At 51.7% G+C, this 9595-nt stretch overlaps 1 pseudogene; it reads right to left on the reverse strand.

Moving 5' to 3' along the window:
* Positions 1 to 1818: 1818 nt before the first annotated feature.
* Positions 1819 to 2072, reverse strand: LOC108589546 (ATP synthase F(0) complex subunit k, mitochondrial pseudogene; annotated as a pseudogene).
* Positions 2073 to 9595: the final 7523 nt, after the last annotated feature.

Consider the following 9595-nt stretch of genomic DNA (forward strand, 5'->3'; position numbering starts at 1 on the left):
CCTCAGCCTCCTGCATAGCTGGGATTACAGGCACGTGCCACCAATTTTAGCTGGGCTTACACCAAAATTACAATGCCCAGCTAATTTTTTCCTGCAATCGATTTCTATGAGCACTTTCAGAAGCAGGAGATCCCTGGGTTCCAGCTTTCAATACGGTGAGCTTCGGAATCACGTGAGCCAGAGAGTGCGTCCCAGCTCTGCCGCTTACCAGCAGTGCCGCCCTGAAGTCACCTTCCCTTCTCTGTGCTTCAGGTTCTCCATCCATAAAAGGGTGGATGAATGTGTCACTTCTGAGGTTTACTGTAGGGATCTAACGAGTTCTTTTTTTTTTTTTTTTTTGAGATGGAGTCTCTCTCTGTCGCCCAGGCTAGAGTGCAGTGGTACGATCTCGGCTCACAGCAACTCCACCTTCCTGGTTCAAGCGATTCTCCTGCCTCAGCCTCCCTAGTAGCTGGGACTACAGGCACACGCCACCATGCCCAGCTAATTTTTGTATTTTTAGTAGAGATGGGGGTTTCACCATGCTGGCCCGACTGGTCTCCAACTCCTGAACTCAAGCAATCCACCCACCTCGGCCTCCCAAAGTGCTGGGATTACAGGTGTGGGCCACTGCGCCCAGCCTTTTCTGTTGTTGTTAAGACAGGGCCTCACTCTGTTGCCCAGGCTGTAGTGCAGTTCCTTCACAGCCTCAGCTTTCTGGGTTCAAGCAATCCGCAATCCTCTCCCCTTAGACTCTTAGACTCTGGCTGGGACTACAGGTGCACACTGCTACACCTGGCTAATTTTTGTATTTTTTGTAGAGATGGCAAGTCACTATGTTGCCCAGGCTGGCCTCCAACTCCTGGACTCAGGTCATGTGCCTGCCTCAGCCTCCCAAAGGGCGGGGATTACAGGTGTGAGCCACTGCACACAGCCTCCAATGAGTTGTTATGTGAAGAGAAGGTATAGGCACTTAATAAATGCTTGCTATTGTTTGTTATTTTTTTTTTTTTGAGATGGAGTTTTGCTCTTGTTACCCAGGCTGGAGTGCAATGGTGCGATCTTGGCTCGCCACAACCTCTGCCTCCTGGGTTCAGGCAATTCTCCTGCCTCAGCCTCCTGAGTAGCTGGGATTACAGGCACCCACCACCATGCCCAGATAATTTTTTTGTATTTTTAGTAGAGACGGGCTTTCACCATGTTGACCAGGATGGTCTCGATTTCTTGACCTCGTGATCCACCCGCCTCGGCCTCCCAAAGTGCTGGGATTACAGGCGTGAGCCACCGCGCCCAGCAATGCTTGCTATTATAAACACCATATTTATTTTTGATACGTGGTTTTGATCCTGAGGCAACTTCTTATGCTTTTCTTTTTCAGGAGTTAGAGGACTCCAACCATGTCTGAACTCTCAAAGGCAGGAATGGGTCCAACCTGGCATGATACCCTCTAACTCTATTTTTTTGAGACGGAGTTTTGCTCTGTTACCCAGGCTGGAGTGCAATGGCGTGATCTGGGCTCACTGCAACCTTCGCCTTCCAGGTCCAAGCACTTCTCTGCTTCAGCATCCCTAGTAGCTGGGATTACAGGCACCTGATACCACACCTGGCTAATTTTTTTTTTAATTATTTGTAGTAGAGACAGGGTCTCACCATCTTGTTCAGGCTGGTCTTGAACTCCTGACCTTGTGATCCACCTACCTCTGCCTTCCAAAGTGCTGGGATTATAGGCATAAGCCACTGTGCCCAGCCAACATCCTCTAAATCTTTTTTTTCCAGGTTCATAATTTATTGTACAAATTGTATGATCACATGATGACTTGGATTAGCTTCTCCAGGCATGGAACTTAACAGATGATGTTAAGAACCAGAGACAGTTTAAAATCCATTTACACTGCTTTCACAGCTGGAGTTTTTTTGGACCTTAACTTGAAATATAAGATAATCAAAGCAATGCCTCCGTATGTGGCCAGTACACAATTCCTTCTACCTGTGAGAGTGTAAGAGTTGAAATATTTTTAAAACCAGTGAACTGAAATTGTTCATCAGCTTCTGGACCTGCCATGATCTCAATCTGCTAAAGCCACAAATTCCGCAGCCAGGGTCCCTCAATGAGCGTATCCACCGCTTGGCCTGGCCAAGAGAAACTGCCTTAGCCGGCCACCCAACCTCTAAATCTTTAGCTCCTGGACCCTCATGTGCCCCCTCCAGCCACCTCCCTCTTCCTTCTCCTCATTCCCCAAACCGTAGCTGGTTGAACCAACTTCCAGACATTTGCCTCTTGGAAAACTCCTATTCATCCCTCAAAGCCTCACCTTCAATGCTCTCCTCCCCAAGAAGCTCTCTCTCCTCCACCTCTAGACCTTCTCCAGCCCCTTTCCCACTTTCTGGCCCAGCCCTGACCCCTGGGAGTGTCTGTGTCCAGCTTTGACTCCCCCAGCCTGCGTGTCTCTTAAGGGCTGAGACCAGGACTGACGCTTCCCTGGAGTTTGTCATCTTCCAGTACAGGGTACACACATGGGGGTCAGGCAAAGGGGAGTTTGATGACATAACACTATTGATGATTTTGCATCCCTTGAAGGAGACCCTGCCTTAAATTCAGAACCTGACTTCTGCCCACGGCCAAAGTTAATTCATTCAACAAACAACCCCTGTGAAGCAATGGAGCCGGGGCCAAGGGTGGGGGAGTTGCGGTCGCCAGCACTGGGGAGTGGATTTGAGGATCTAGGACCAGGGTGAGTGGGAGATGGGAGGAGGCAGTGCTTGAGGACCCTTTGAGCACCAGACCTGGACCCGAGGTTGAGTTCCTGCAGGCCTAATTACCCTAATTTGCCACATGCACTAATTACCTCCTGGGTGCCAGGTGGCTGGGCGGGGCTGCCCCAATTTTTGGAGGTAGGTCAGGGCCCGATTATTTTTGGCTGCGGCGTCCTTGAAGCCTCCACCATCAGCAGTGCTTGAAGGGCAGAAAGTGGGACGGAGAAATTGAGGCCACATCAGGGGTGGCGCTGCGGGAATTGGGGGCCGGGTGGCTTTGGAGCTCCCTGAACAGGGTGGGGGTGGATTGGGCCCGAGACCTGACAGTCTTTGGCGCCTAGCTACAGGTGGCACAATCCGGAGGGGCATGGGGTGGTGGCTCATGCCTGTAATTGCAACACTTTGGGAGGTCGAGGCAGGCAGACCATGAGGTCAGGAGTTCAAGAGCAGCTTGGCCAATATACTGAAACCCAAGCTCTACTAAAAATTTAAAAAATGAGCTGGGCGTGGTGGCGCCCGCCTGTAGTCACAGCTCCTCAGGAGGCTGAGGCAGGAAAATTGCTTGAACCTGGGAGGTGGAGGTTGCAGTGAGCTGAGATCGCATTATTGCACTCCAGTCTGGGTGACAGAACAAGATTGTGTCTCAAAAAAAAAAAAAAAAAAAATCTAGAGGGGCTGAGAATCAGCCAGCTCCATGGTGGATTGGTCTGAAAGTCTGTGTTTTTTTGTTTTTTTTGAGACAGAGTCTCACTCTGTCACCCAGGCTGGAGTGCAGTGGCGTGATCTCAGCTCACTGCAACCTCCTCCTCCCAGGCTCAATAAATTGTCCTGCCTCAGCCTCCCGAGTAGCTGGGACTACAGGCGTGCACCACCATGCCCAGCTAATTTTTGTATTTTTAGTAGAGATGGGGTTTCACCATGTTGGCCAGGCTGGTCTTGAACTCCTGATCTCAGGTGATCCACCCACCTCAGCCTCCCAAACTGCTGAGATAACAGGCGTGAGCCACTGTGCCCGGCCCAGGTCTGTTTTTGATGTGACAGCATGGCCGGGAAAGGGCCCCCAGGGGGTGGGAGTGGGGTAGTCAGATGGACCTGGGTTCATATCCCAAGTCCGGCCAGCTTGCTGTGTGTTCCTGGGCATGTTACCTTTCATAAACTCTTCGCACATTTCCTAAGGGATGAAACAGTTGTAATTTTAAAAGGGTGCTTTAGGCAGCAGGGGTTGGAGCGTGTGCAAAGGCCCTGAGGTGGGGACAGGGGGGTCATGAGAAAAGCTTGTGGGGTTGCTGAGACCTAGGGGCTCACAGGAACTGAGCAGAACCTCATGAGTCTTGGCGAGTTGTGTGGGTTTCATTCTGAAGGCACTGGGGAGCCATGAGAGAGTTTGGAGCCAGAGAGTGAGGGAGTAGTCACACTGACTCTGCAGGCCCTGGGCAGGGTTTCGCTCTTAGGAAAGAAGGAGGTGTCTGTCCATGTGCAGAACAGATGCAGCCTCAGTTTCCCCACCCTGAGCAGAGTCCTGAGACTTGAGCAGCCCCAGAACACAGTGGGCCCTCTGCCAGGGAAGCCCCACCGCACCCCCATCCTACCCTGGAGCTCCCAAATGCTGGCTGTGCTGCCTACACAGCCTTCTCTCCGCCTGTCCCCCCATCCCACGCTCCTTCTGTGGCCTTGAGGGAGCAGCTGTGGGAACAGAGAGCAGGAGCCCGTGGGGAAGGCGGCTCGGAGGGGCTCTGGGGGCCGTGTTCCTGCTTGGTAACAGCCCACGTGGGGCTGCCGGGCGCCGAATGTTCTCACAGCAGCCGGGTGACTCACACAATACATCCTCTTCCCCGGGTCTGCCGAAGGGAGTGTATTCCTGGTCCCCAGGCACAGGCTGGGGCTCTGGCTTGGCCACTTGTGCCCTGGCGGTGCCCTCTAGTATCCCCACCCCCACCACCAACACACACCAAGGGACACCCCTTTAAGTTTTTATGAGACGGAGTCTCACTCTTGTTGCTCAGGCTGGAGTGCAATGGCACACAATCTTGGCTCACCGCAACCTCTGTCTCCCGGGTTCAAGTCATTCTCCTGCCTCAGCCTCCTGAGTAGCTGGGATTACAGGCACCGGCCACCACGCCTGGCACCAAGGGACCCCTCTAACCAGCGGTGCTTCCACCTCCTTGCTCCAGCATCATCTGTGGCTTTCCTGGACACCTCAGAGGGAGGCTCAAGCTCCTCACTGCCCATTGGCCAAGCTGCTCACTACCACTTCAGAGCACTGGCACTGGGTCCCACCTGTGGCCTGAAATGTCCACTCTGAGGCCACCTCCTCCAGGAAGCCTTCCAGCCCTCCCCACAACTCTGACGATCCTGATCCCCAGGACAAGGCCGTGTCTGTGTCTGGCTCTGCCTCCCTCGTAGACTGGGGGCTATCTGGAGTCCAGGCCTGGGACCCAGGCCTCTCAGGGACCCCATTGTTATCCACTATGGGAGTGCCAGTGGGGGAAGAAGATGGCCACTGTGGCAGCCCGGGCTCGACCCCACAGGCCTGACATGCAACCAAATTATTTATGTATTTATTTCTTTAATTTTTTTTTTTTTTTAGAGACAAGGTCTAACTCTGCCACCCAGGCTGGAGTACAGTGACGTGATCTCAGCCTCCCGGGCTCCAGTGATTCTCCTGCCTCAGCCTCCCAAGTCACTGGGATTAGAGGCGTGAGCCACCATGCCTGGCTAATTTTTTTGTTTGTTTTTTGTTAATGAATGAGAGCTTCTTATGTTGCTCATAGCCTCGCCTCCTCAAGCGCCAGGACAACTGGCCGGAGCCACCATGGCTCCCTAATTTTTTTTTTTTTTTTTGAGATAGCATCTCGCTCTGTCACGCTGGCTGGAATGCAATGGCTCCATCTTGGCTCACTGCAACCTCTGACAAGCAATTCTTGAACCTGGTTCAAGCAATTCTCCTGCCTCAACCGCCCAAGTAGCTGGGATTACAGGCACATGCAACCATGTCCAGCTAATTTTTGTAATTTTAGTAGAGATGGGGTTTCACCATGTTGGCCAGGGTGATCTTGATCTCCCAACCTCCTAATCTACCTGCCTCGGCCTCCCAAATTGCTGGGATTACAGGCGTGAGTCACTGCGCCCGGCTGCCTGGCTAAGTTTTTAATATTTGTAAGGGTGGGGTCTTCCTGTGTTGTCTAAGCTGGTCTCTGACTCCTGGGCTCAAGCAGTCCTCCTGCCTTGGCCTCCCAAAATACGGTGATTATAGGCATGAGCCACTGCACCTAGCTAACTCCAATTTCTTTTCTTTCCTTTCCCTTCCCTTTCTTTTTTCTTTTCTTTTTTGAGATAAAGTCTTGCTCTGTCACCCAGGCTGGAGTGTAATGGCACGATCTTGGCTCCTGCAACCTCTGCCTCTTGGGTTCAAGCGATTTTCCACTCTCAGCCTCCCAAGTTGCTGGGATTACAGGTGTGTGCCACCACACCTGGCTAATTTTTTTTGTATTTTTGTAGAGAGATAGTTTTACCATGTTGGCCAGACTGGAGTTGAACTCCTAACCTCAAGTGATCCACCCGCCTCAGACTCCCAAAGTGCTGGAATTATAGGCGTGACCCACCGCATCCAACCCGTTTCATAGAAGAGAAAACTGAGGCTCAGTGAGCTTGTCAGTACCCCGAAGTAAAAGTCAGCAGAAGGCTGGGGTTGGTGCCTCACGCCTGTAATCCCAGCTCTTTTGGAGACTGAGGCAGGCAGATCACCTGATGTCAGGAGTTCAAGACCAACCTGGCCAACGTGGTGAAACCCTGTCTCTGCAAAAATATGAAAAAATGGCGGGAGGCTCATGACTGTAAACTTTGGGAAGCCGAGGTGGGCAGATCTCCTGAGATCAGGAACTTGAGACCACCCTGACCAACATGGTGAAACCCTGTCTTTACTAAAAATACAAAAATTAGCCAGGTATGGTAGTACGTACCTCTAGTCCCAGCTACTTGGGAGGATGAGGCAGGAGAATCACTTGAATCTGGGAGACGGAGGTTGCAGTGAGCCAAGATCACGCCATTACACTCTAGCCTGGGCAAAAAGAGTGAAACTCTCCATCTAAATTAAAAACGAAAAAACAGCTGGGCATGATGGCAAGTACTCAGGAGACTGAAACGGGAGAATTGCTTAAGCCTGGGAGATAAAGGTTGCAGTGAGCCGAGATTGCACCACTGCACTCCAGCCTGAGCGACTGAGCGAGACTCCATCTCAAAAAAAAAAAAAAAAGTCAGGCCAGCCGAGGTGACTCATTCCTGTAATCCCAGCACTTTGGGAGGCCGAGGTAGGCGGATCACCTGAGGTCAGGAGTTTGAGACCAGCCTGGCCAACATGGCGAAAACCTGTCTCTACTAAAAACACAAAAAATTACCTGGACGTGGTGGCACACATCTGTTTTCCCAGCTTCTCAGGAGGCTGAGGTGGGAGGATCGCTTTAACCCAGGTGTCAGAGTGCCCGCCACCACACCCAGCTAATTTTTGTATTTTTAGTAGAGACAACGTTTCACCATGTTGGCCAGGCTGGTCTCAAACTCCTGACCTCAGGTGATCCGTCTGCCTCAGTCTCCCAAACAGCTGGGATTGCAGGTGTGAGTCCCCACCCCCAGCCTACTGCAGTGAGCCCAGATCACACTACTGCACTCCAGCCTGGGCGACAGAGTGAGGCTTTGTCTCAAAACAACAAAAAGTCAGCGGAGGGGAAAGGCTGGTCCTGGAACCCCAGTCTAAGAAGCCAAGCCTGCTCCTTGCAATCTTTGGAGCTTTGCTTACCCAGGGAACGGACTGAGGGGTTCGCTCACCCACCTGCAGGTAGATTTGGTGCAGTCTGGCTCAAACTCAAGGGGTCCAACAGCCCTTCTTTGTGGACACTCGGCAGGGGGCCCTCCCTGGCCCTCTGTTTCCTCCTTCGTAAAACAAGGATTATTCATCATTAACTCATGTTTATAAAGCACTTAGAGTATCCATGTCTGTTAGGATCCCCTGCCCTCAGGGACCTCATGACTGGGGACAAAGGAATGAGGAAATTATTTATGACAGAATTTTTCTTTTCTTTTTTTTTTTTCTTTTTTGAGATGGTCTTGCTCCATCACCAGGCTGGAGTGCAGTGGCAAGATCTCAGCTCACTTCAACCCCCGCCTCGCGGGTTCAAGCGATTCCCCTGCCTCAGCCTCCCAAGTAGCTGGGACTATAGGCTTGTGCCACCATGCCAGGCTAATCTTTTTTCGTATTTTAGTAGAGACGGGGTTTCACCATGTTGGCCAGGATGGTCTTGATCTCCTGACCTAGTGATCTGCCCGCATCAGCCTCCCAAAGTGCTGGGATTACAGGCGTGAGCCACCGCACCCGGCCCAGAATTTTTCAAAAGAAAGAAAACCAGGCACAGCACCAGGCCAAGACTGCAGTGGTTGCCGAAGGCTGCTTCGTGGAGGTGGTGATTCAGGGCAATATCGCACCCAAGGCCTTGAGGCGAGACGTGTTTGGCCCCTTGGGACAGCATTGAGGAGGCGACTGTGACTGCAGCAAAGTGGGTTGGGGAGACTTGGGGGGTACCATGTAGGCAGGGATGCCTACAGGCTGGGCCTCAGGGACCTGCGGGTCCTCAGCAAGGAACGCAGACTTTATACTTAGAGCACTGCGGAACCACGGAGGCTTTTGAGCAGGAGAGGACAAGATCTGCTTTTTTTTTTTTTGAGACAGGGTTTCACTCTTTCACCCAGGCTGAAATGCAGTGACGTGATCATGGTTCACTGCAGCCTCGACCTTCTGGTCTCAGGTGATCCTCCCACCTCAGCCTCTGAGGTAGCTGGGACTACAGGTGTGTGCCACCATGCCCAGCCATGATCTTTTATGTGTTTAAATAAGATTTGTAGGCCGGGCATGGTGGTTCACACCTGTAATCCAAGTACTTTGGAGGCCAAGGCAGGAGGATCACCTGAGGTTGGGAGTTCAAGACAAGCCTGACCAATACGGTGAAACCCCGTCTTTTTAAAAAAAATTTTAAATTAAAAAATATATATATATAAAGACGGGGTTTCACCATGTTGATCAGGCTGGTCTTGAACTCCCAACCTCAGGTGATCCGCCTGCCTTGGCCTCCAAAGTGCTTGGATTACAGGCATGAGCCATCACGCCCGGCCCGTCTTTATATATATATTTTTTCCTTTTTTGAGATGGAGTTTCGCACTTGTTACCCAGGCTGGAGTGCAATGGCGCCATCTTGGCTCACTGCAACCTCCGTCTCCTGGGTTCAGGCAATTCTCCTGCCTCAGCCTCCTGAATACCTGGGATTACAGGCACGCGCCACCATGCCCAGCTAATTTTTTGTATTTTTAGTAGAGACAGGGTTTCACCATGTTGACCAGGATGGTCTCAATCTCTTGACCTCGTGATCCACCCGCCTTGGCCTCCCAAAGTGCTGGGATTACAGGGGTGAGCCACCACGCCCAGCCCCCGTCTTTATATTTTTAAATAAAAATTAAAAAAAAAAAAAGATTTGTGGCTAGGTGCACAAATCCCATCCATCCACTAATCCACCCACCCATCCATCCATATACCCATCTGTCTTCCCATCCACCCACCCATCCATCCATCCATCTATACACCTATCCATCTTGCCCACCCATCCATCTATCCACCCACCCATCCATCCATCCATACACCTGTCTGTTTCCCCATCTATCCAACCATCTGTCTATCCACCCATTCACCCATCCATCCATCCAGCCAGCCAGCCAGCCACCCATTCATCCATCTATACACCTACCCATCTGCCTATCCATCCACCCATACACTCACCCATCCATCCATCCACCTATCCATCTTCCCATCCATCCAACCATC

Source organism: Callithrix jacchus, chromosome 22 (genome assembly GCF_049354715.1).
Source record: "Callithrix jacchus isolate 240 chromosome 22, calJac240_pri, whole genome shotgun sequence".
Taxonomy (NCBI): domain Eukaryota; kingdom Metazoa; phylum Chordata; class Mammalia; order Primates; family Cebidae; genus Callithrix; species Callithrix jacchus.